General features: G+C 41.0%; 1 protein-coding gene and 1 long non-coding RNA gene across 5 annotated transcripts in view; both read right to left on the minus strand.

Annotated features, from left to right (window-relative positions):
- NFIB (nuclear factor I B) overlaps window positions 1-24,540 on the minus strand; it is a 340,661-nt gene that overhangs the window by 315,849 nt on the left and 272 nt on the right. The gene's annotated exons all lie outside the window — the stretch shown is intronic.
- Window positions 1,617-5,928, minus strand: LOC143841834 (uncharacterized). Its single transcript, XR_013232881.1, has 4 exons — window positions 5,718-5,928; window positions 3,033-3,137; window positions 2,451-2,518; window positions 1,617-2,334 (listed from the first exon to the last, which is right to left on the minus strand). It is a non-coding gene; the product is annotated as an uncharacterized LOC143841834 (long non-coding RNA).

Here is a 24,540-nt window from a genome sequence, read left to right on the forward strand (position 1 = left end):
TGGGCACTATAACTGCCCTGTGTGTTCATTTGTACTTTGTTATTATCAAGATCTTTGCTTAGGAAGATCTTGGCTTGCTTTAGCATTCTGTGGACTCTGTCTAATAAAGCTCTATTGGAATTTACAACTGGCTGTTGGATTTCGGATGCGCCTTTATCTCAGACTCCGCAGGTTGGGCTCAGCCTGATTCCTGACAAAGTGCTGCTGGAAATGGCAGAAGAGAGAAACACGCCTTATATGCGACTCTCTTCCACCTGTCAATCAATCCAGGCAGCCAATCCCTTTTCTCCATATTCTATAATGCGAATTTTGGTGTTCCCGACTTTCCCAGGGCCTGGGGGGTTGGGGTTTGAGGTAGAGCGTCCAAATATTCAGGGTAGCTCTGGGAGGCTCTTCCTTGATGCACCTCCAAATTTTAGAATGCTTGGTCCAAGGGATCCACGTCTAGGGGCTCCTGAAGAGGCTGCCTCCATCCCTCCATTATATCCTATGGGACGGACTCTCTATAGCAGCAGTCCCCAACCCCCAGTCCGGAGACCGGTACTAGTCCATGGATCAGTCGCTACTGGCTCTATAGGATATAATGGAGGGATGGGGGCACCCTCTTCAGGAACCCTACAAGTGGACCCCTTGGACCAAGCATTCTAAAATTTGGAGTCATAGAAGAGCCTTCCAGAGCTACTCTGAAGGTTTAGAGGCTCTATCTCAAACCCCAAACCCCCCAGGCCCCAGGAAAGGTGAGAATGACAGAATTCCCATTATAGTCTATGGCACCATAGACTTTCATGGGTGCCAAAGCCCAGATGGCCAGATCAGACCCTTAGTGATTCCTTTTATTGGGGGAGGGGGGTGGAGAATCATTCCTGACTGGATGGGAAACTTTAAAGAGGCATGCTTTGGGAAATTGGGAAATAATTATTTTTTGTTTTGCCTGCATGAATGAATGCCTATTCGTTGCTCCAGGCAGTTTCCTTTAAAAGAAAACCCTCCCATCCTAGGGAGAAGGGAGAGGGAAGCTGGTGCAAGGGTAGGACACCGGAGGCGGAGATAGCGCTTCTTCAGCAAGCCCTAAACAATCAAAGAAGCAAGAGCACACTATAAAGGAACCAAATCCAACAGCGGTGAAGAAGGAACAGAGGGAAAGAGGCACAGCCGTGCTGGGGCATGTGACAGTTTAGGCAGGAACAGGTGACTTGGCTCCAGCACACAGTCCCCTCTAATGGTTTTAGCTAGAAATTCCTCTCCAGGAGCAGATGAGCCATAGATTACACACGTCTTAGTTAAGAATGCTATTACCATTTTACACAGTCACATCCAGAAGGAATATCAGGAGGCAATATCCCTTACTTGTTTTTGATATCTTCCATTCTTAATCACACACTTATAAAACCAAATTCGAGTGAACAGACTCCATATCAACCCAGATAATCTTAACCTGTAAAAGAAAGAGTCTTATTTGTAAAGGAACTGTCAGACCTGGAAATTGGAATTTGATCTGTAAGCAGTGCTACCCCTTAAAGATCAGATGTGCAGCTTTCAGGCAAAACTGTAATCAACATTGTAAACTGCAAACACCATGAACAATGAGCACTCCACAACAGTATCTGTGCCTTGGTCTGATTGTCCTCTGCATTCTTTGAAAAGAGGTGGTTTTGTGGTTTTGGTAACAATCATACTGGATTGCAGAAGAGAACAGGTTTTTATACCCTGGTTTTCGCTACCTTAAGCAGACTCAAAAGTGACTTACACCTGAATTCCCTTCCTCTCTCCATAACAGGCACCTTGTGAGGTAGGTGGGGCTGAAAGTGTATTGAGAAAACTGTGACTGGCCCAATGTCACCCGGTAGGTTTCATGTGGAGGAAGGGGGAATAAGGATTTCTCCAGATTAGACTCTTATCCATTACACCATTCTGTCTGCGTCATATACGTGTGCAGAAACTACAACTCCCCAAATGTACTACCAGGTTCAGTCCCTGACATCTTCAGGTCAAACGATCATGTAGTAGGCAGTTAGACATCTAGCTAAGGCATATTTTAAAACAAAGTTGGCAATCACTTTGTCGTTACCCTCCGGTCATTGTTGCTGCAGTAGTAGGTCTCAGTTACACGGAGAAACATCCCTGCATACTACTTGGCTGCCAGTAGAGAGAAAACAAGTCTGTAGTGATTAGCAGCAACTATGCCACAATGCTTATTAGGGCTTTTGAGTGGGGGTTATCAAAGCAAACAGTATGTTATCAAGGCAAAACTCACCTTTCCCAAGTAGGGAGTTGCCCTGGAATGTTACTATTTGTATTTTCTATCTCTTCAATTCATGTGTTCTGGCCTTAATCCTGCAAGGAAAATAGGTCATGAGCATTTGAATGCAGTAGCAATAAGTAGAACATAAGATCTGGCATGCACCAACTAAAGAGTCAGTTTGCCTTAAGCAATGATGATGGGGACTTACTTTTTGAAGAGTTATGGCAATTAGGGGTCCACTTCTTGCAAGCTGATATTTTTCCTGTGTTACCTATCCTGCTGAGCGAAGGAAAAAGTTGTTAGGCTAGTATCCAGTTCTTCTATATAGCCCATTATGCACGGGGGGGGGGGGATAGCGCACATTCGGGGTGGAATGGCGGCAACTAAAATCACCGATAATGCACGGAGCCAGCTGCAACCGGCCGCAGATTCGGTGCATGCCGCCGAAAAAGCTGCGTTAGCAAAACGCTGAAGGAAGCACAGCTTCCGGGTGACCGGGGCGCAACCAGAAGCGACGCCGGAGTCGCCACATGCATAATCGATTACTCTGGGTTTTGCCGCCGTTGCGTCCCGTCCCGTGCATAAGCGGTTTGCTTTGCTTCTTCCCCCTCCGCGTTTTCCATGTGACCCGAAATCGCCATTTCAGCAGCCGTGCATAATGGGCCTATTGCAGTACAGGGGAAGGAATCAGAAATGTACTGTGGGCATAGTTCTGTAGTACTTTGTTACTAAGTCTTTGGGGAGGGCACACAGCTTTGCTTTGAAATATTGTCTCCTCGTCTTTGCTTACCTATACATGGTGGCTCATCTTTGCAGACCCGGTTACAGAAAAACAGCTGAAATTCCTGGTAGATGTTAGGATCTGTAGTCCTGAAGCAAAATACCTGTAAAGCTTCTGGAAAGATGAGAATTATTCAAGAGTGTCTTTCATTTCTCTCTCTCTCCCCTCCCCCATCCCATCTCTTTTGGGCCAGGCTGTTGGGTGTTTGTCATCCATGCAAAGTGCCCCATCACCAAAGTTCCCACTTTCATGCCTCAGCTGACATACGGGAAGAGTGATAGAATCTTATAGTGTTTTCTGTGCATCTTGGTTGGAACTTTTTACCTCTGAAGGTATGTTGAGATAGCCTATAGTATTTATCAAAATCATATTCTCTACTATGAATGTGAAACCATAAATGAATAAATTATGGGGCATCAGAGTTGGGTTATATCTTTTGCAGTTTCTTTTCTAACTGTGCTCCCTTTTGCCCAGGAAGAACTTTCAAGCAAGGACTTTTCTACCTGCTCACCTCAACCCCCTGGATTCAAAAGAAGCAGTAACCTGGTGCTGTTTCATTAATAGCTGACTACTTGATGTTTGTATTTAACAACACAACAGAAGCCATGTTGGATCAAACCAATGGCCCATCTAGTCCAACACTTGGAGTCACACAGTGTCCAAAACTCATGTACCATCAGGAAGTTCACCAGCAGAGCCAGAACTCCAGAAGCCCTTCCACTGTTGCCCCTCAAGCACTAAGAATACAGAGAACCACTGTTCAAGACATAGTGTTCCATTTATAACTTGTGGCCAAAACCTGATGGTCCTCTGTTCCATATGTTTATCCAATTCCCTTTTGAAATTGTCTATGCTTGTAGCTACCACTATTTCTTGCAGCAGTGAATTCTACACGTTACTGAAGTACTTCCTTTTCACTGTTCTGTTCTTGTATTGTGAGACAGGGAGAAAAGTAGTTTCTCTACTTTCTCTATCCCCGGCATAAATTCACCAGTCTCTATCACGTCACTCCTCAGTCTGAGATTCTTCAAGTCAAAGAGCCCTAACCTCTTTTATTTAACTTCTCAGGGAAGGTGTTCCATCCTCTTAATCATTTTAGTTACCCTTTCCTGCACCTTTTCCAATGATATAATATCATTTGTGAGGTGCACTAACCAGAACGATGCACAATATCCCAAATGAGGCTGCACCACAGATTTGTACAGGGGCATTATGATGCATTTCTTCACATATCAAAAGAGGTACTTCTATGTTTCATACAAAGCCAGTATAAGTGTTACAAGATTATCCCATCAGAAACAGAAATGAATGTAATAAGCAGGTGTCCAGATCAATAATTTTGTCACATTTAATTACAGTTTGATCCTCTTGCCCTAGACTTAATAGTTGATTTTACTGGATTCATTTTCCATTATAATTTTTAAAATGTTCATTATGCACAACTATCATCATGCATTTACAACAACCGCATCTAATTAATACAGTGTGCCAAACTGGGAGGCGGGCAATTAAATATGGAAATTCCAAAGTTTCAGTTTACAAGTTAACTACTCCAGGAGTATAAACTAGCCAACAGTTGAGACTGTTGTGTATGTGTGTGTGTGTGTGTGTGTGTGTAACTTCCAAATGACAGTTTACTACTAGGTCTTGCTCGCATTTGTTCCATTTTACCCACATCAACCCTTACATATATCATTTCTCAGTGTTTTTTCCTGCAATATCATCAAAGGGCTTATAAAAAGTAACCACTATTGCTTTATAACAATCAATTTCACATATTAATAGGGCTATTATAGTACAACTGTGAAGAAAAGAACAAAGGGGGCCATGAATTGCCATAGACGCCATCTGTACCACGCTTTTATAAGCCAATGCAGAGTTGTTAGAGAGGACATATATAAGTGGATAGTTGAGGAAAAGATGAATGTATGCATAAAATTCCAACACATGGAAGCGCTGTTACCAACCCGCATGCTTCTGCATTCAGCAAGGGAAATATTACTGAAAAGAAAGGGGGGAGGGATAAAGGAAGGAAGACTGGGCAACATGAACTGCTGTCCAAGACACTAACTTGTAGATGTCTCACATGCTCCTGTGGCTCCACTTTAGGCCCTGACAGCAGTTTAAACCACTTTAATTACTTCCTACCTTTCTCTCTACAACCCATATTTAGATAGCAGTTGAAGAAGAAGTCAATAGAGCCCTGTAAATAAAGAATCTAGTAATGATCCAGAGAAAACCATCTCAGCTAAATGGGAAAAATGGGGGGGGGGGATCTGCACAAAGCATTTGAAGGAACTGTCTCACGGGAGTGTCATTAGAGAGGGGGAAAGAAAGGGACAGGAATGCAATTTTTGCCCAGTTCATATTGAGGCTCATTATTGAATACCTCTACCCAATTTTTAACATGTGGAACTTACCCTTCTTAGCAGTGCCAGGGAGAGCGCTGTCAAATGTCAAAGCCCACTGAATATTTTTACAAGGTTTTTTGTTTCAGCAAAATCTCTTTTAATTTGATACAGTTGTAAAAAAAAAATCAAACTACGTTCAGTAGTATCCAAAGTGAAATATCACACACATTTTGAAAATGCAGCTAATTTATAAAACATTTTAATTGTATGAAAGGTGTTTTCAGAGCATGGAGGAAACTTTCCAGAGTAAAACAAGCTCTTGTATTTCATTAATACTACTGACCTGTGCATGAGTTGGAATTGGAGAGGAAGTAGCATTGTCTCTGCAGGTTATCACTCCGCTCACCTGATGCTAGTTCATGTTTCATATTAATTAGAGAAGTTACTTCTCTGGGCTTATGCTCCGAAAAGTGCTTTCTACACGGGAAGAAGCTACGTTCAGTGTCTGTGGAGGAGTAAGACAGTTTCTAGGCAGCATAATGGAACATGCCGTTTTGGGGTTTCATATTACTGGCAGCTGTGAATTTCTAAAATTCAGTACACAAATGTTTTAAAAGTTTTCTTACTGCTTTAATGGCTACTATTTGTCAATATTAAAGTATTAATCTATGTGCTAGAAAAACCTTTCCACTGTGAATATGTGAAAATCCACAGAAAATTTTTAAACCTTCATGAACACCTGTCAGAAACCCAACTGTTAAAATTCTTGATTGAAATGAAAACTGCTTCCTCTTTTCTATACATATTGTTATGAAATAAGATTTTATTTACATTCTACAATGTCAAATTTTATTAGTGGTACCATATCCGCATATGTCAGGTTTATGTGGGCGAGGCATTTAAGTGTTATTTAGGAAAATACTCATTAGAATCACAGAGAGTTGGAAGTGACCACAAAGGGCCATCCAGTCCAGCCCCACCCTCCACTTTCTCAGGTACTTAAAAAATCCTGACTGGTGCTCATCCAATCTCCTCCTAAAACGTCCAACAAAGGAGACTCCACTACCCCTCGAGGCAACATATTCCATCTATGAACAGCCCTCACTGTCAGAAAATGCTTTCTAATATTCAAGTGGAACCTCCTTTCCTCTATATGCTTGATCATATTCTTTGGTAATGTTCCTAGTAAAAGTTTCAATGGAATCTTTTATTGTAATATAAATAAAAATGAAGAAAGGGTTTTTTAACAATGTAATATTTTAAAATTCATATTTATTGTGAGAGATTCAGCCATTGGTAAAACAGCACTTTTGGTTCAACTAAACTTTTGGTTCACCAGTCCTCAAGTGTCAATTCCTAGCATGTCTCCCATGGTCATGAATGTGGTGAAAATGTATGTATACAAGTGTAGTGATATGTAGTTACCAAACGATCATGAGTAGTACATAAGTAACCATGGTTAGTGTTAACACTGTAACATAATTAACATAGGAAAAGAAGAAGAGTTCATAAAGATAAGTGAAGAACACTTTTAAGATAATTGTTAGGGGATCACTAATATTTGGTCAGCATAGGTGTAGCACTATACAGAATAGTAAAAAAAAAAGAACAAATTGCAAAAGAACATAGTGCTCATCTTTCAAATTTTATTTATTTTCTCAGTTGTATGCCACCACTCTTGGCACAGCCAGCTCGGAGCAGCTCACAACAAAAATTGATTACAGAACATAAAATATGCACCTAAAACCGTAAGTCCCCGTACCCCTCCCTTAGCTGGCAACCCAGGAACTGGCAACCCAGGAAGACATGAACCAAAGGCATGGCAGAAGAGTTCTGTCTTATAGGCCCTGCATAACTGCATTAGTTCCAGCAGTGCCCGTAGCTTTTCTGGAAGCTCATTCCAACAGGCAGGGGCGAAGGCTGAAAAGACCCTGGCCCTGTGGTCAAGGCCAAGAGGATTTCGTGCAGATCACCAACCTATTTGTACTTGCAGAGCACAAGGCCCTGTGAGTGGCATAGGAAGTTAAGCAGTCTCTAAGATACACTTAGAGCCTCTTGTGGCGCAGAGTGGTAAGGCAGCCGCCTGAAAGCTTTGCCCATGAGGTTGGGAGTTCGATCCCAGCAGCCGGCTCAAGGTTGACTCAGCCTTCCATCCTTCCGAGGTCGGTAAAATGAGTACCCAGCTTGCTGCTGGGGGGTAAACGGTCATGACTGGGGAAGGCACTGGCAAACCACCCCGTATTGAGTCTGCCATGAAAACGCTAGAGGGCGTCACCCCAAGGGTCAGACATGACTCGGTGCTTGCACAGGGGATACCTTTACCTTTACCTTTAAGATACACTGGGCCCAGACTGTGAATGGCCTTAAAGGTCAGTACCAAAACCTTGAACTTGATGCAACCTGGGAGAGGGCTGAAGATCTCCCAAAATTACAGCTGACCCCCAGGCTGCAGAGATAGATAGATGGGATAGATAGGATAGATACTATGCCAGTACCTCCCCACATCTCCTTCCCCTTCCTGAACTCCATGCTCCATTGGGACCACTCCCAAATCTTCAGGAATTTCACAAATTGATTGCCCTCGATCAGTGGTTTACAAACCTTTTCAGGCTGCTGCCCCCTTAGCTGTCAGACCACATCTCTAGTGCTTCCCCCAAACATATGAACATGCACATCTTTCCTGATATAAGATCTACTGCAAATTCAAAACACACTATATTGCCTACAATTATTTTTGGTTGTTGTGCAGTGGCCATTCTTTAGTCTGGAAAAAATATATATATATTTTGTATTTGGTGTAGCGATTAGGACTTCTAATCTGGCGAGTCAGGTTGCATTCCATACTCCTCCACATGCAACCAGCTGGGTGACCTTGGGCTTGCCACAGTGCTGATAAAGCTGTTCTGACCAAGCACTAATATCAGGGCTCTCAGCCTCAGCTACCTCACAGGATGTCTGTTGTGGAGAGAGAAAGGGAAAGTGATTGTAAGCTGCTTTGAGACTCCTGGTAGAGAAAAGTGGCATATGAGAACTAATTCTTGTTGTTGTTGTGAATGAATGAATGAATGAATGAATGAATGAATGAATGAATGAATGAATGAATGAATGAATGAATGAATAGAGCCACTTTGGGTCCTCATTGGAAAGACAAATGGAGAAAGAGACATGGAGAAGGACAAGCAATCAAAATCCCATGAACAGGAGCAAGCAGGGGAAGGCTTTCTCAGCAGGCCAAAAATGGAAACTTTTGGGGAAGGGTTGCCAACCCCAGGTTAAGAAGTTGTGAAGATCTGGAGTGAAGCCTGGGATGGAGCTCAGCAGGAATATGATCCCATCCAGTCCACCTTCTGAAGATGTCATTTCCTTCAGGAAACTAAGCAGGGTTGGCCCGTCAGCAATGGGGAGACCACCAAGGAAGTGTAGGGTCACTAATACCCGGAGGCAGGCAATGGCAAACGACCTTGGAATGTCTCCCTCAAGGAAAACACAGCTGCAGCAAAAAGAGTCAGACCGCTCCCCCCTTACTGTCCCAAAATTCCTCACCGCCTACCCTAGATGCAGTGGTTAAGGGAAAATATGTACTCAGCAGTGGCTCCTTCCAATAATTCACTTTCAAGTCATTTTCAATCACGCTTCTTTTGGTTCACACATTTTTCGAAACTACAAGAGTTTCTGTGACTACATTTCTAACAAACTCCAAATATATCTAATGCTATTTGCTGAATCTAGCATTTGATTGGCTCCTGGCTGCTTTTGAATTAAATATTTTCAAAACCTCCTAATAAACAAAGAATTTTAACAATGGTTATCCTAAATCTTTATTTCATTTTAACCAAGCCCATAAATATACCTAATGAACCTTTATGCAAGATAGGGACTTAGGAGCATGTTAAAACATTCTAATATTTCTAAGGTCCTGAGCAGGAATAGAGTAGTGTACACACACATATGCACACACAAAAGACTTATAAAATGTTTACTGCACATAGAGCCAATTGTTCCAAAAACATTAGATATTGAAACGTCACCTTAGAAATGGTGTCAGGGTACATCAAATCCCACTTTCAGTTATATGTATTTGGTGGTATTGCAGGAAATACTTGTAAAATCTAAATGTGATTGTCAGGATTATCTCTAGTCTTGTTCTTCTGACCTCATTTGTTCTTGTGCCTATCCAGCACCAACCTGCTTCTTGTTCGCTGGTTGGATGGCTTAACAAGGCTCTGGAAAATCCTGGGAGTCATTGCAAACAGAAGTCCCTGTCTCTTTTGCAGTGGGTTATTGATTTAGGATGGATTAGAAATCTGTTTGGTTTTCCTCTCCATCTTTCCTGGAGAACCAGAACTGTTCCAGCAGCTGCTTAGGACTTCAGTTTTGCCTTGATTTTGTGAAGAAGATCTGAGACATCATTCTGCAAGACATACGTTATTCGGTTTGGGTTTTATTCCTGGACCTCATTCTGGCCTATTGCTCTGGGGCTCTGTATTGCCATCATATTGCAGAAAGCATTTCTCACCAAAAACAATTAGATATCCTGCTGCAGATGGTGTAAGTCTGTGGCTCCCTAGGAAAGGTAAACAAGTTGCCAAGGGAAGCTTAGCCTCCTTCTTAATGAATGCCCCCCCCTTTAACTGGATGTCTTGTTAAGGCCACAAAGGCCAGCCATTGGCACTCCTTCTGTTTTGGATATTCAGATGTAATGTCAAACTATGGTATGCAGTAAAGCGGAAATAAATAATTGACTAACTGCCTGAAGGGCCGGGGAGGAGTACATGAGCTGGTAGTGCCAAATCATGATTTGGTATTACAGCTGATCCATCCCATTGACAGTTTGCTGTATTGGCATAAACAAATTAAAGAGATAAGCATATATGTTTGTGTTAATATGATACATCGTTTTGATGGTGAATTAGGAGTCAGAGATTTTGGGTGAAATGCTTTAAAATACTGATCATTAATTTATAGTCTCTTTATTTAAGTATAGACAATTTTATATTGAGAAAAACCAACCCTGAAAAGAACCTTTACATCTTCTAAACTCCTTAATGTATTATTCACCCTATCCTTTACACATTTTAAGCTCTTTGGCATTAGAGGAGAAATCATCTGCTGCATACTTGCCTGAAGCAAAAGCAGTTCATAATCTCTGTCCTTAATCTCTCTTTCAGTTTCCTTCCAATTAGAAACAATCTTTCCCCAATACTTTAATTAATACTTAAACATTAAAATATTAAGTACTATGGCAGAAATCATCTGTTACATACTTGCATCCAGAAAAACTAGGTTCATAATCTCCTGCCCTTAATCTCTCTTTCAATTTTCTTCCATTTAAAAAAGCAATCTTGTCCCAATACTCTAATTAATGCAAATGATATTCTTGATTAGTTAGTATTATGCTAATCTGCATTCTGAATTTACCTAAATCTGCATGGTGTTGTCTGAGTACCAGATTGCTTTGGGTTTCTTAGTAAAATTACATTAGCCTGCCAGCTGTACAAAACAACATGATAGAGTAAAAATCCGAGCAAATAATCAAGATTACATTAGTTTTGTTTCTTAATGAACAACTGTTTGCATTAGGGATTACAGACAAATTATGGTTTTCCTCTCTGTACTGAGGCAGCCAGGCATCTGTTAAGAGGCTTCTTTTTTTTCCCCTTGACTTCCCTAAATAGATTGAAGAGGCAGGGAGAGTAGAGTCTAATATTTCACGTAATTGAATTTGTTCCATTACAAAGCAGTCATCACTGTGAGGCCCACTGCTAAATCTTGAATTTCTTTCTTAAACTGCTCTGTGGAATGCAATGGATATTGTGGCAAATATTTTAAGGAAAGAACCAGTCGCTTGGCTTCTCCTCCTATTACACAGGAACAGATCACATTCTTTAAGCCTATACCTGTTGGCCACCATTACATCTGTGCGTTTGCAAATCCCTGCCATTTGACAGAGATGGAATGTCACCAGCAAATATTATATATGGAATATTTGAATTATACCTGGAAGCTCATAGAAGCTTGCAGAATATAGCAGCACTGAACTGGGTACTGAATGCTGTTTCTACCCTACCAAAATTATCTGTCACTAAATACCATTTTTAAAATGGGATAACTTCACAATGTCACATTAGTGTAGTTGAGTTTTGCAGCTTGATTCAATCCCGCCCTAATTTCACGTGGAATACCATAACTCGCTTGTTATTATTTTCTGCTTAATTTAATTATTCTTCCGGTATACAGGTTGACTCATTCTTCCATGAACTAATCTCATCTCCAGAACTCACACTGTGAGAGCTCATTATTGAGGGTAAAATGTAGGACGCCGATAGGAAAAGGAAGCCCTCTCTTACCCCACTGCATTTGTCACTGTATGTTTAGACCCTCTGAATATAAGACACAAATAAAAAGTTAATTGCAAATGAATCTGATGCAGACTAGTACAAAAACTGATAAATCACATGCAAGTTGGAAGAGGGAAATTTCAGGCCATTTGTTTGTGAGTCAACTCCAACAGGAGAGTATCAAATATTTCCCTTAATAGAATTGTCACAAGTGCTGAAAAGAATAGTAGCCCCACCTGTTGAGGAATGTAATGATCCCTGGCCAAAAAAAAAAAAGCTTGCTATAGATCACATTAAATAGTTCAGGTCCTTTTAAATTAAAACTTCAGGGATGCTACTACAACCGAGCCTGACACTATAAAAAAGACAAACATGGCTTAACATATTACTAGATTTACTAGCAACCTTATTTATTTATTCATCTTGTACTTTGAATTCACGTCAAGGAAAGAAAGATGGTTTCTGAATTTCATCACTGGTAGTTAAATGCAAGCTAAATTCTCATTTTTAAATCCCTATTTTCTTTTCAGGGGCATGCCAATTTCTATCATGCATCTTTTTTTCAAAATGCCACGAAAACCGTTTGATCATCACTAAGCAAACAATATTCTTTCAGGTGTGAAAGTGCGTGCCTTCTTGCATTTCACTTACAAGAATGTAAAGTTCTTTGCATCCTGCCTTCTTTTATGAGACAATACTTCATTTTCACCAAAAGCACCAAACCGGAATCAGAAGATGATCCCAGATCTGTTTAGCATTTCTCTTTAGTGCTGTCCACTGAAAAGTTATGGCACTGATTACTTTACACTAGATTTAACTTTATTAAAATACCTAAACTTAATCTGATCAAGCATAATAGATCGATGAAAGAAAAGCAACACAGGGAAATAGAACATATTTTTGAGATAGCAGATATTTCTGCAGCACTGCATACAGCAGACTAAAGATTTGCTAATATATGAAATCACAAATTCTAATGACATATTAATATATGTTTACTTCATAAACCATACAGCAGAAGGTTTACATCTCACATTTGTATCCTGTGAAGTCTAAAGATCAATAGACTCACTGAACTTCAAGTTGGCTTCTAGTTACTAAAAACTGACACATGCCATTATCATTTACAGCTACACTCTTTTACATGTATAATTTAATTAATGGCATAAAGCTAATATGTAAACCTGTGGCTTTAAACAAAACATGTTTCAAAGAAGAATATAAACACACTTGAACTCAATTAAAATAATGTTCCAGCATGGCTGGTAGTAACACAGACACAAATAGCTGTCAGTTTTCCAGCCGTAAATTCCCCCTATTCCAATAGCCCAGTCCTGTGCATGTTTATTCAGAAGTAAGTTACACTGTGGCCCATGGGACTTACTTCCATGTAAGTGTACAGGGGATCACAACCCAAGCAAAGCAGGGAGTATGGTCCTAAATTAAAAGGTCGCTCGGTCATTGTGTAATTATTAACATTTCAAAATATGAAATTCTCATATCTTTTGTGAGGGACTGCTTTAAACTGTTGCAAGTAAAACCCAAGAAAGGCAAATAGTGGTCACAGTCTCATCTGAAAGGATACTGATTTCCAAGTATCCCTTATACCATGTCCCTGAAAGATTCAGAAGGCCAGGTCGATGGTATATCAAGAACAAAGAACACTTATGTGCATTTCCATTTGTTCTGTAATACCACTCAACATTGGCACCTGAGCACGTGGCATGACGGGTTTGTACACACAGCCAGAATTCCTCTACGTGTATGATGTCCATGATGAAGAGGGGAAAGAGTACAGTGAATGCGGCTATTTAAAAAGGGTTGCTGGCTATGGGCACTGGAAAAAGTGCAGTCACATTCACAAAAATTGATGCCAGATTCCCACTTGTACTGTCCTGGTTATATCAGTCTTTTTCATGCAGTTGTTCACTTACATATATGACATCATGAAAGAACATCACACTGTGAATCAACCCTAAAATGTAAATCTTCAGTTGAAGGAAATGACTGCAACTAAATAAATATCAGGCTCTACATCACAGGGCGTTTTGTGACCAGAATCCATATTTTCACCCAAGGGTGTCCAACAGCGGGATTTTTGACCATTTCCCTTCAGCCAACTGATCCCAGTGCAGTACGGAAAACTGCTGTTGAAACTTTCCTCAGATTTAAAAAGTTTGCCATTCAGGGTGAAGTGTTGGTGCTTAAGAAATGTAAGTTTAAAGATGGGTTGAGCACACAGAAGCAGTTATGAAGTTCTGCAGATCTCAATGTTAATCTAACAACAAAGATTCCTAGTAAAAAAAAAGAATAATGAAGAAGGGCTGGATGAATTACAGATATGAGGAAAATTTCAGTTAGCGGAGTACCAAATATGATGAAAGAATTCAATCAAACAGCAAAAATTCTTAACTTCAAGCACAAACAAACAAAAAACTGTCTAAAATGACAAATAATGAATGTAGGTAAAATTTATCCCTAAAATAAGTCAGTCTAACGGCAGATAAGAGAGCCAGCTTGGTGTAGTGGTTAAGAGCATGGACTTCTAATCTGAAATCCAGGTTTGGTTCTGTGCTCCCCTACGTGCAATCAGCTGGGTGACCTTGGGCTTGCCAGAGCACTGATAAAGCTGTTCTGACTGAGCAGTAACATCAGGATTCTCTCAGCCTCACCCACCTCACAGGGTGTCTGTTGTGGGGAGAGGAAAGGGAAGGCGACTGTAAGCCGCTTTGGGATTTACAGTTTTTTCAGTGTTTCTTCTTTTATCTGAGGGGAAGCATTGTTTGCCTTTTCTTCTTGGGGTTGTGTTTCTTTAAAAGTTGATTTTTACAGTTCTTTCAGTGTTTTGTTCTGGGGGGCACTGTAGCCCCCAGTTTGGTAATTGTTGTACGTGTTGTAGTAGGTTGCCAACTTTGGGTACTACTGTTCTGGGTTGCTGGCCTAGGGGCATTATTTGGTTCTTCTATCAGAGCTGTTCTCACAGAGCAGTTCTGTCAATGCTCTCTCAGGGTGTCTGGCGTCAAGAGAGGAAGGAAAGACAATTGTAAGCTGCTTTGAGACTCCTTTGGTTAGTGAAAAGTGGGGTACACAAACCAGCAGCTGTTCATCGTCTTGACTTTTCTGTATTTGTTGGGAGGGAGGCTGAATGGGAAAACCTGTGATGATTGAGCATGGATTAAGCACTTAGGCCACCCTGTAAATTTACCAGTAGCCTGCTGCATTTCCCACCCTCGGCTTATATGCGAGTCAATAAATTTGCCGAGATTTGGTGGTAAAATTAAGCGCCTCGGCTTATATGCGGGTCGGCCTATATGCGAGTATATACGGTAGTACCATGGCATTCTGTATCAACTGAAGTTCCCAAGTTGTCTTTAAGGACAGGTTCATAGAGATTTTTTGCATGTTCATGAACAAGAGTTGGTTACAGTACAATAAAAGCAGTCATCTTAAATCCTTAGAATTTATGAAATGAAAGGACATCCCTGACAATGATTGACTAGTGAAGGAAGTAGAGAGGACCCCTAGCAGAGCAGTACAGTAAGACTAATTGTGATACAAAGGCCACTATTTTTCAGAGAATCAGAAATTTTAACTTTATAGTACCATCCAAAGTAATATATAAGTCCATTAGAGTAAAAAAGCAGTTAAAGTAAAATATTGTTTGGTTAGCTTTTTAGCAATGGACTTCCAAAATGAATGTGAAAAAAACCACATTTCTCAACTGTTGCATTTTGATAAAGTATTTATAATACAACTAAAGCAATTGTTCAATGTCACATTCAAATATTCTTAACGCTCTGTCAAACTGATTACAGAAAAATTGCAAATATAGACTAACTATGTAGATTACTCATGTTTGCTGATAATCCTGCCATGACGAGCTCCATGCAAGAGCAGAGGGCACATCCATCATTTTTTTCCCTTTGATGCATTTGGCCATGCTATATCACGTAGGATTCCTTAAGGGCCCCTGACCCTAAGTAAGGGCTTTCCAGGAGTTATCAAGGTCTGTAGCAGAAAGAAAGAGCCCATGCATGTATGAAACTATGTATGACCCATTATGCACGGGGGAAATAACGCACATTCAGGGAGGAATGGCGGTGACTAAAATCACGGATAACGCACGGTGACGGTTGCAATCGGCCGCAGCTTTGGTGCATGCCGCTGAAAAAGCCGCATCAGTGAAACGCGGAAGAAAGCGCAGCTTCTGGGTGACCGGGGCGCAACCAGAAGCGGCGCCCGGATCGCCGCGTACATAATCGGTTACTCTGGGTTTTGCCGCCGTCGCCTATGGCCCATTATGCACGGCCGCCAAAACGGCAATGTCGGGTCACATGGAAAACATGGAGGGGGAAGACGCAAAGCACACCGGTTATGCACGGGACGGGGCGCGACTGTCCCCCCAACCTCCCCACCAGCTCCTCATATTAAATTTTGGGTTAAAACGTTTAGCGCTTGCCTTGTCAGTTTCTTTTTCTCAGCGATCCAAGACTAGTATTCAAATCATACCAACAAGTTTGACATATTTTGGTTTAAAAAAAGGAATTGAGTTTCTAAACCAATGAAGTAGGGAGTACCATGAGGATTTAATGGTTTGCTAAAATAGCTACCCAACAGTAACTACAGATAGAATGATCTCTACCTATAATTTTTTTTTTTAAATCAGGTCCTGTCTGAAACTGACCAATAAGGAGAGGACCACCATGCTGTACACTGTGGGTGTGGAGAGATGGCCTCCAAGGGGTAAAAAATGGAGCAAGGAGGTGGGGAGAAAACGGATGGAATCGCTATGCTTCACTTTGGGAGTGAAGAAAGGAGAGAAACCGGGGAATGGCACCCTCAAAACCCCCAGAGAAACAGCAAATAGAAAACAATTTGAGCACTGAATGGAGCTAATCTATGCAGAAAGACAAACAAAGCCTGACACATGTATGCAGTGAAAGTGAAGGGACATGCAAAACAAAACAAAAAATAAACCCAACCAGATTGTACCACAAAAGCAAAGAAAACCATGAGAACCCATTTTACTGCAATACCACTGCACAGCCATCAATACTCGTGCACCTCAACACCAGGGAATCCCCCTGAATGACAAGACAACAGTATGTAGACTGTTTCCTGAAATTATACGACATCCCAAGACCCTTCATCAAGTTGGCACTAAAAAGACCAAGCAGCAGGATCTGATGGTTAATTTTAAATACTAGTATGGGAGAGCTGAGCAGTCCTGCTCCATTTACTTGGTTAGAATGCCTATGGTGGCATCTAAGATTAATTTTAAAGGAACTTCCACTTGTAAAACTCAGAAGCTGATATTTCATATAAAACATGAAATAACAACACAGCTGAAGAATACATTGGAGGGCACATGCCCTGTTAGCACAATTAACAGTGAAGCCTTCCCTAGGACTGCAACTCATGTTTATAAATCAAATTGTGTATTAGATCAAAAATTAATATTTTATCCAGGAAGCTCTGTAACTGTCCTGCTACTACATGCTCAACCACCTTGCCCAGGAATGGCAGGTGCAAAACCGGGCGGTAGTTGACTGGGTCAGATGTATCAAGAAGCCCCAGAAAGCAACCAAAGAGAAAGTGTCAACACATGCATCTTATACAAAAGTGTTAGAAGGCAGTACATAGCACAAAAGAAGTTTCAAGATGTTCCAGAAGATTTTGAAAGTGCTAAAAGCCATCCTAAGCAGAATTACAACCTTCTGTAACTCTACTATAAATGTTTAATATACGTGCCAGAAGCATAAGGATACCAACTCTGGGTTTGAAAATTTTTGGAGATTTCGGGGCGGATCTTGAGGTTGGGGCTGTTTGGTGAGGACCTCCATGGGATATAATGCTGTAGAATCTGCCTTCCAAAGCAGCCATTTTCTTCTTCTCTGAAGTCTGGAGACCAGTTATAATTCTGGAAGATCTTCAGGTTGGTAACCATGACTGTAGGTCATTGGATGGTCTGATTACGAGCCCACTGCTTTGCATGTTTATTTGGAATTATGTTCCAATGAATCCAGAGTACTTACTGATATGCACAAAACTGTAGCCTTAAACTGCTTGTCAACTCTGAATTTCCAAGTTCATCACATAAAAATATGTGAAAATCTCAGAGTCTGAAATGGTAAATCAAAATTGATGTCCTGGACCATAGGTTATACCAGAAGCCAATATTCTAACATTCAACAACACAGATATACAAACCAAAGGTGTAAAATGCCTAACACACTGGACACCCCACCCCCTTCAGTTTTCTGCCTTTCCCTACCCACAACACCCTCTGCCCAGAAAAAATATGGCCCTTGTGTGGGGCTCAGCCAGTCTAGGAGCCACCATCTGCCCTGCCTTGTGCAGTATGGCTAGATTAGGCTGGGCGCCAGTGTCTGGCTTTCCGTGAATGGTGGTTAACTGGTGTTTCTGTGGTGGTTAACTGGTGTTTCTGTCTTCCTTGCCTTGAACAGGCTGAGCCAGGCATCATCACATCCTTCACCTTGTGCAGGGCCCGGAAGAGCAGATTCTGTTCCCCTGCCTCATCTCAGGCTGGTTGGATGCTGCTTTTTCCACCTTGCACAGAGCTTGGGGGGTTGGACTCAGTCCTGGCAGAGGGCATGACTGGCCCAGGTGTGGGAGCAGACCATCAGCTCACAGGAGGCTTCCAGGTGCTCTCAATGGCCATCCAGCCATCCATCTGTGGGGTAAGTTAGGCTGAAAATATGGAACTGGGCCAAGGTCACCCACTGAGTTTCTGCAGCAGAATAAGAATTCAAGGTCCTAGTCTGAAATTCTAACCACTACACCACACTGGCATTTGTGTGAAGACTGTGTTGAACAGTCAGGCGTGGTTGAAGCATGCAAGTTGGGTAGTAAATTGGTTTTTTTTTAATGTATTTATATCCTACCCTTCCCCAAAGGTTCAGGGTGGCTCCCACAAGTTAAAAATACAATACAGTTATACTGCATAATGTAAACAAAGTTTAAAATTTTAAAATCCATTCAATTTATCATTATTTAAACAATAAATAATACTAGTCTGCTTGATCTGTCTCCTATTCTGGGAAATGGAGAAAGGTAGACAGAAATGCAATCTTCAATGCAATTTGCTTCGGGCAAGGAAGCCAGCAGTATGTATGTATGTATGTATGTATGTATGTATGTATGTATGTATGTATGTATGTATGTATGTATGTATGTATGTATGTATGTATGTATGTATGTATGTATGTATGTATGTATGTATGTATGTATGTTTTTTTGTGTTTATTATTTCCCCTGCATTTATATGCCACTCTCCCTTGCAGCTCAGAGCAGTTTACAGGGAACATAAATTGTGTAACAGTACAATATGAGTTCAGAATTATACATAAACAATGATATATCAACAGAATAATAGCCATAACACTGGCAACAGCAAACCTTTCTCATGGTGAACATTACGTCCGCAACTTTATAGAGTAGGCCTATCTAAATGGGAGGGTGTTCAGGGCCCAACAGACATTGTCGCTAGACTCAATGAAATGCCAGGTTTGAAAGGCCCTGAGGACGCTAAGCAGATTTTGGTTGTTAGATCTTAATGGTTTTGAGAGGACATAGTAGAAGACGCACATAGGTACATTGGTCCCAGACCATTTAGACCTTTAAAGGTGATAACCAGAATGTTTAACCAAATTCAGTTTCCAATATGGAGCCAATGCACCTGGGAGAGCACCTGTTATACGATGTGTTCTCCACTTGGTCCCAGTTAGGTCCTGATTAGGGTTGTGTGATTCAGCCACTTTGTCGGCCGTTCCCTCTGGGCGCAGCCAGCGCCGCGCCGCGCGGGGGGGTGCCGGCAGCGGCGTGACAGTGGGCGCAACCACGCAGGTGCGGAATTCTGCGCCTGCGTGGTTGTGCCCGCTGTCACGCCGCTGCCGGCACACACACACACCCCGCGGCACTGGCTGCGCCCGGAGGGAACGGCCGACAAAGCGGCCGAATCGCACAACCCTAGTCCTGATGCGTTTTGGACCAGCTGAAGTTTCTGGAGCAGTTTCAAAACCAGCCCTGAATAGAATGAGTTACAGTAGTCTATCCTGGAGGTGACCATTTCATGGATCACCATGGCTATGTCGGCTGCCTAGAGGTAAAGTTTTAGTTCTCAAACCTGGCAAAGATGACAAAATGCTAGGCATGCAACATTTGTGACCCTGGGCCTTTGATGAAAAGGATCACACTCAAATTCAAATTGAAAACCTTTTTCGGCATAGTTAAAACAATAAAACTAGACCATAAAACAAAGTAAAGCAAATAAAAACTCAGACTCAGACAGTCAAGAAGATTTATCATGATGTTTGAATAGGGAGAGATACAGAAATCTGTCAATGATTTTGGTTGTCTGAGCTTGAGGATCACAGTCAGGCTCTTGATGGTTGCCAAAATTGTTAATTGGACTCCATCAAGACCTGGGAGTGCACTGACTCACCTGCAGCCAATCTACCATGGCCTCCAAACACATGGTCAAAGAATCTGAGGCATGGCCATCTATTAGCCAGTTTGGTGTAGTGGTTAGGAGTGCGGACTTCTAATCTGGCATGCCAGGTTCGATTCTGCGCTCCCCCACATGCAACCGGCTGGGTGACCTTGGGCTCGCCACGGCACTGATGAAACTGTTCTGACCGGGCAGTGATATTAGCGCTCTCTCAGCCTCACCCACCTCACAGGGGGTCTGTTGTGGGGAGAGGAAAGGGAAGGCGACTGTAAGCCGCTTTGAGCCTCCTTCGGGTAGGGAAAAGCGGCATATAAGAACCAACTCTTCTTCTTCTTCTTCTTCTTCTTCTTAACAGATGAAGCTGGGTGTTATCAGCCCAAAACTCTTGACTAACTTGGCATATGTAGATGTTAAATAAAATAAGAGAGAGAATAGCTCCCTGCAGACCTTCATGTATTAGGGCAAGCTGCTTGGAGGTTCTCTCATAGTACCACCCTCTGTCCAAAACCATGGAGGAAAGATTGCAGCCACTGAAGAGTGGCACCCTGAATCCCCACGTAGTGGCACCCTGAATCCCCACGTAGGCCCATGATCTACAATGTTGAATGCTGCCATTAGCTCTAACAGTAACAGCAGCACTGGCCCACCCAGATCCAGTTGTCTATGAAGACAGTCTGTAAGGCAACCAGATCCATCTCTATCCCATGACCAGGTGGGAAACTAGACTGGAATGGATCAAGAGCTGATGTCTTCCAGGAAACTCTGTAACTGCTCTATGACCATGCACTCAACTATTTTACCCAGAAATGGTAAATGTAAAACTGGGCGGTGGTTGGCTGGGTCAGATGAATCCACAGCTGTGTTGTTGTTTTTTTAAAGAAGCCTGACCACGGCTTCCTTCAAACTCTCTGGAAAAGTTCGTGAGGCCAGGGGCAAGTTGATAATCTCCCAGAGAGGGATGCAGATCTCCTAAATGTCGGCTTTCACCAGCCACTAGGGACATGGGTCAAGGGGCACATCACAGGCCAAACAACTGCCAGAGTGGCCCCAATCAGTCCTCCCTCAAAGCCCAAAATATCCCTAGAAAAGGTCCTCCATCCTGCCTTTTACTGGCAGCAGTTCATCCTGTTGTGGATGGCTAGCAACTGAGGGAATCTTTTTCTTAAAGCTACAGGCACTTCTTTTATCACTGGGGGTTTTAACCTCTAATGTGTTTGTGTTGTTGTTGTTGTTTTTTGTTTGTTTGTTTTAAGATTTCAGATTTTCTGGTAAACCTGGTATGATTTTTAGGATTGTAGAAATATTTGTTTTCTCTGTTTACAAGTCCAGTCTTTAGAGACAAGTATCCTCATATTTGACTCTCTTTAGAATTAGAATATATGATATACCAAATTACAAACTTTGAGTATAAAACCCTTCACTATTTATTTGAGCCAGAACATCCATAAATACAGAAGCTGTATATGGTGCAGCTTCTGGTTGACCAAACTGAATGCCAATAACAGGCAATGACATTCATAGATGTAAATCATATACATAAGATTTATGCAGCAGGATTATACAATTCTGTCTGGATGTCAAGTAGTAAATCAATTTTAATAGATTATTTCCCAGAATACATAGCTAAAAGAGAGGTCTGTTTTGAGTTTATTCAAAGTTTACTTTTCTTTCGACTTACTTCCGTACTGCTGTCTCAAAAATATTCTATTGTAAAAAAACTGTCAATTTATTTATTGATTCAATTTATATACTGCCCCTCACCTTGATGTCTAGGGTGTTAAGTAAAAGGGAAAAGGATATACTAGGTGGGTTTCTCCCACTAGTTGCTCCTTATTAAATTACATTGAGGAACAAATGGTGCTAATTAAACTATTTGGGCAAATAGTAATAAAAAGAAAATATTAATTGGCAACACTACATTATCAGACAGAAAAGTGGGAAAAGTTAATTAGTAATCTGTTATCTTTTCAAAATAGTTCACAGTCATGAAATCATTATCTTTAAACTGCTTAAAATTAACTGCCCAGACAATGTTTAAATGGGAAAATGGTGCTAATGACCTTTTCTTTAAAGTAAAATGTCTATTGTTATTCCAGTTTTCAATCATTTTTCTTAATAGGGCAATTCAATTTAACTCCCATTACATTCAATGCAACAACACTAACATAAATGAGCAGCAGATATCTCCCCAGTGCAATTTATTTGTTTATTTTGAAAGAAATCCTACTCAAGTGAAATGAAATGTATTTACAAGGGGTTCTAATCAATCAGTAGTAAGTCCTAACTATTTGAACAGTACTTACTTCATACAATCTGTAAGTTCTGAAGCCCACATATAACAGCATATAATAGTTCACAATAGAATATCATAAAGCGTGCAAGTAAACGCACCACAGAAAATACTACAATTTATTTATATTTCTGAAAAGTCTTTATGAAGATAACTTATGATCCAAAGTGTTTAATATTAATAACTGCTACCAGACAAGAAAGACCAACTTGAGTTTTCTCACTGATTCTAGAGCAAATACAGAATAGGACTAAAATATAAACTGAAATTAACATTACCTGTTATCACTTTTCACTTTAATATAAATAATGACTGAGAAAAGACACACACGTTAGCAATCAGTAGCACTTTTATACAACAGCCAATGATAATACAATTACCTGTGTTTTACAGATTATGGTTCCTAATAAAATACTGGTGAGTGAAAGTATTGATTTTCTTTTAGCAATGCCAGCTTACTGGAAAGCTGTCCTTAAAGAAACCTTGCTTAAAACACAGGCATATTACTTTTTAAAAAAAATCTGTGAGCATTCAGTAAATTTAATTAAATCTGTCACAACATACATTTTACAATGCCCTTCTGTGCTGTGCTGAACTACTTGAATAGCTCATTTAAATAACAAGCACACACACACACATACACACCAAGCACTAAATTCTGATTAAAGCGCTAAACAGCAATCTGTTATCACACAAGTACTAATGCCAAATTAAAAACATACACTCACAAAACCACTTTGAATCACTCCCTTTTTCTGTGTATCTAAATTAATGTGATCACTCAGCATACGAATGCTCAACAAGTTGAGATTTTCCTCCCTCTCTTAAAAATGCACAGCAAAAAGAAAGCAAACAATGTGAAACAAATGTCTTTTAAATTAAAATACTCCCTTAGTATGTGATCTCCTCAGAAGGCACATAGCAAAATCCACCTTTTGGGGGGGGGGGGAGAATAATAAAAGCAGAATAAAGTCCTTGCAAAGTGGCGAAGCATATGAAGACCCTTAGATCAGGGAGCTGCCTTCTGTCCAAGCGCTGGGACGGGCTGTCCACTGGTGCTCCTCATACCCACCAGCCCTGAATAAAGTGCCCATTGTCTCTGCACTGTACTAATTGTGAAAAAAACAGCCCATGCAGTAAGCATAATAATTATCCAGACAAACAAGCAAAGGCAATCAAGGAAGGAATGAACGGAGCAAAAATACACGGACAGACAAAGCAATCCAGGAATGAAATTAATATTCATAATGGAAGGTTCGCCAGTGGAAGGTCTTCATTCATGGCACAAATATTTCATACAAGGGACTATTGTCTAGTCAACAAAATGAGCATATGAATGCAATTTCATGAAACCCTGATGAAGAGACGAGATTCTCTTTCCCAAAGCGCTCATTCCTGGTCCCACAATTTTGTCCAAAGACACTTTCAAACTCCTTCTCTCAAAAACACTAGGGAAGTTGTCTTTCTTTCTGGGTTCACCTCTGTATATTTTGTTTTGTTTTCTTCCTTCAGTTGCAGCTGTATAAATATGACATCCCCCCTCCAAAAAAAGCAAATAATTCTCGTCCAAACAAAGAAGAATTGGACTTAATATGCATAGCTTCATTAACTAAATTTAATTATGCCAAGCAGCATATTAATCAGTAGTTGCTCCAGTTACTGTCCTCATTGAAAGGGAGGAGGATTCCAAATTAAGAGAAGCGTGGGGGACAATCACATACTGATTATGAAGCTGTTCACAACGTGATACAATGCACTTTCTAAATAATTATTCCAAGGAAACAAAATAAATAGGCAGATTGCTTGTTTCAGGACTAACTCAAGAACAATTAGCCGAGAACATGATGACATTGCTGCTTTCTTTTTTCACCCATGCACATCCTCGCAGCCAGCCAGCCAGCCAGCCAGCCTGGGCACAAAGTAAAACTGACATTTTATGAGGAGTTTTGTTTGTTTATTTGCTTCCAGCCAAGACAAAAAGGGAGCTTAATTCCTCCCACTGCCCTTCTACAAAACGTTGCCACAACACACGAGAAACTTTATCTAACCTGCTAGGATGCTCAGGGAG

This window comes from Paroedura picta, chromosome 7 (assembly GCF_049243985.1).
Source record: "Paroedura picta isolate Pp20150507F chromosome 7, Ppicta_v3.0, whole genome shotgun sequence".
In the NCBI taxonomy this organism is placed as follows: Eukaryota; Metazoa; Chordata; class Lepidosauria; order Squamata; family Gekkonidae; genus Paroedura; species Paroedura picta.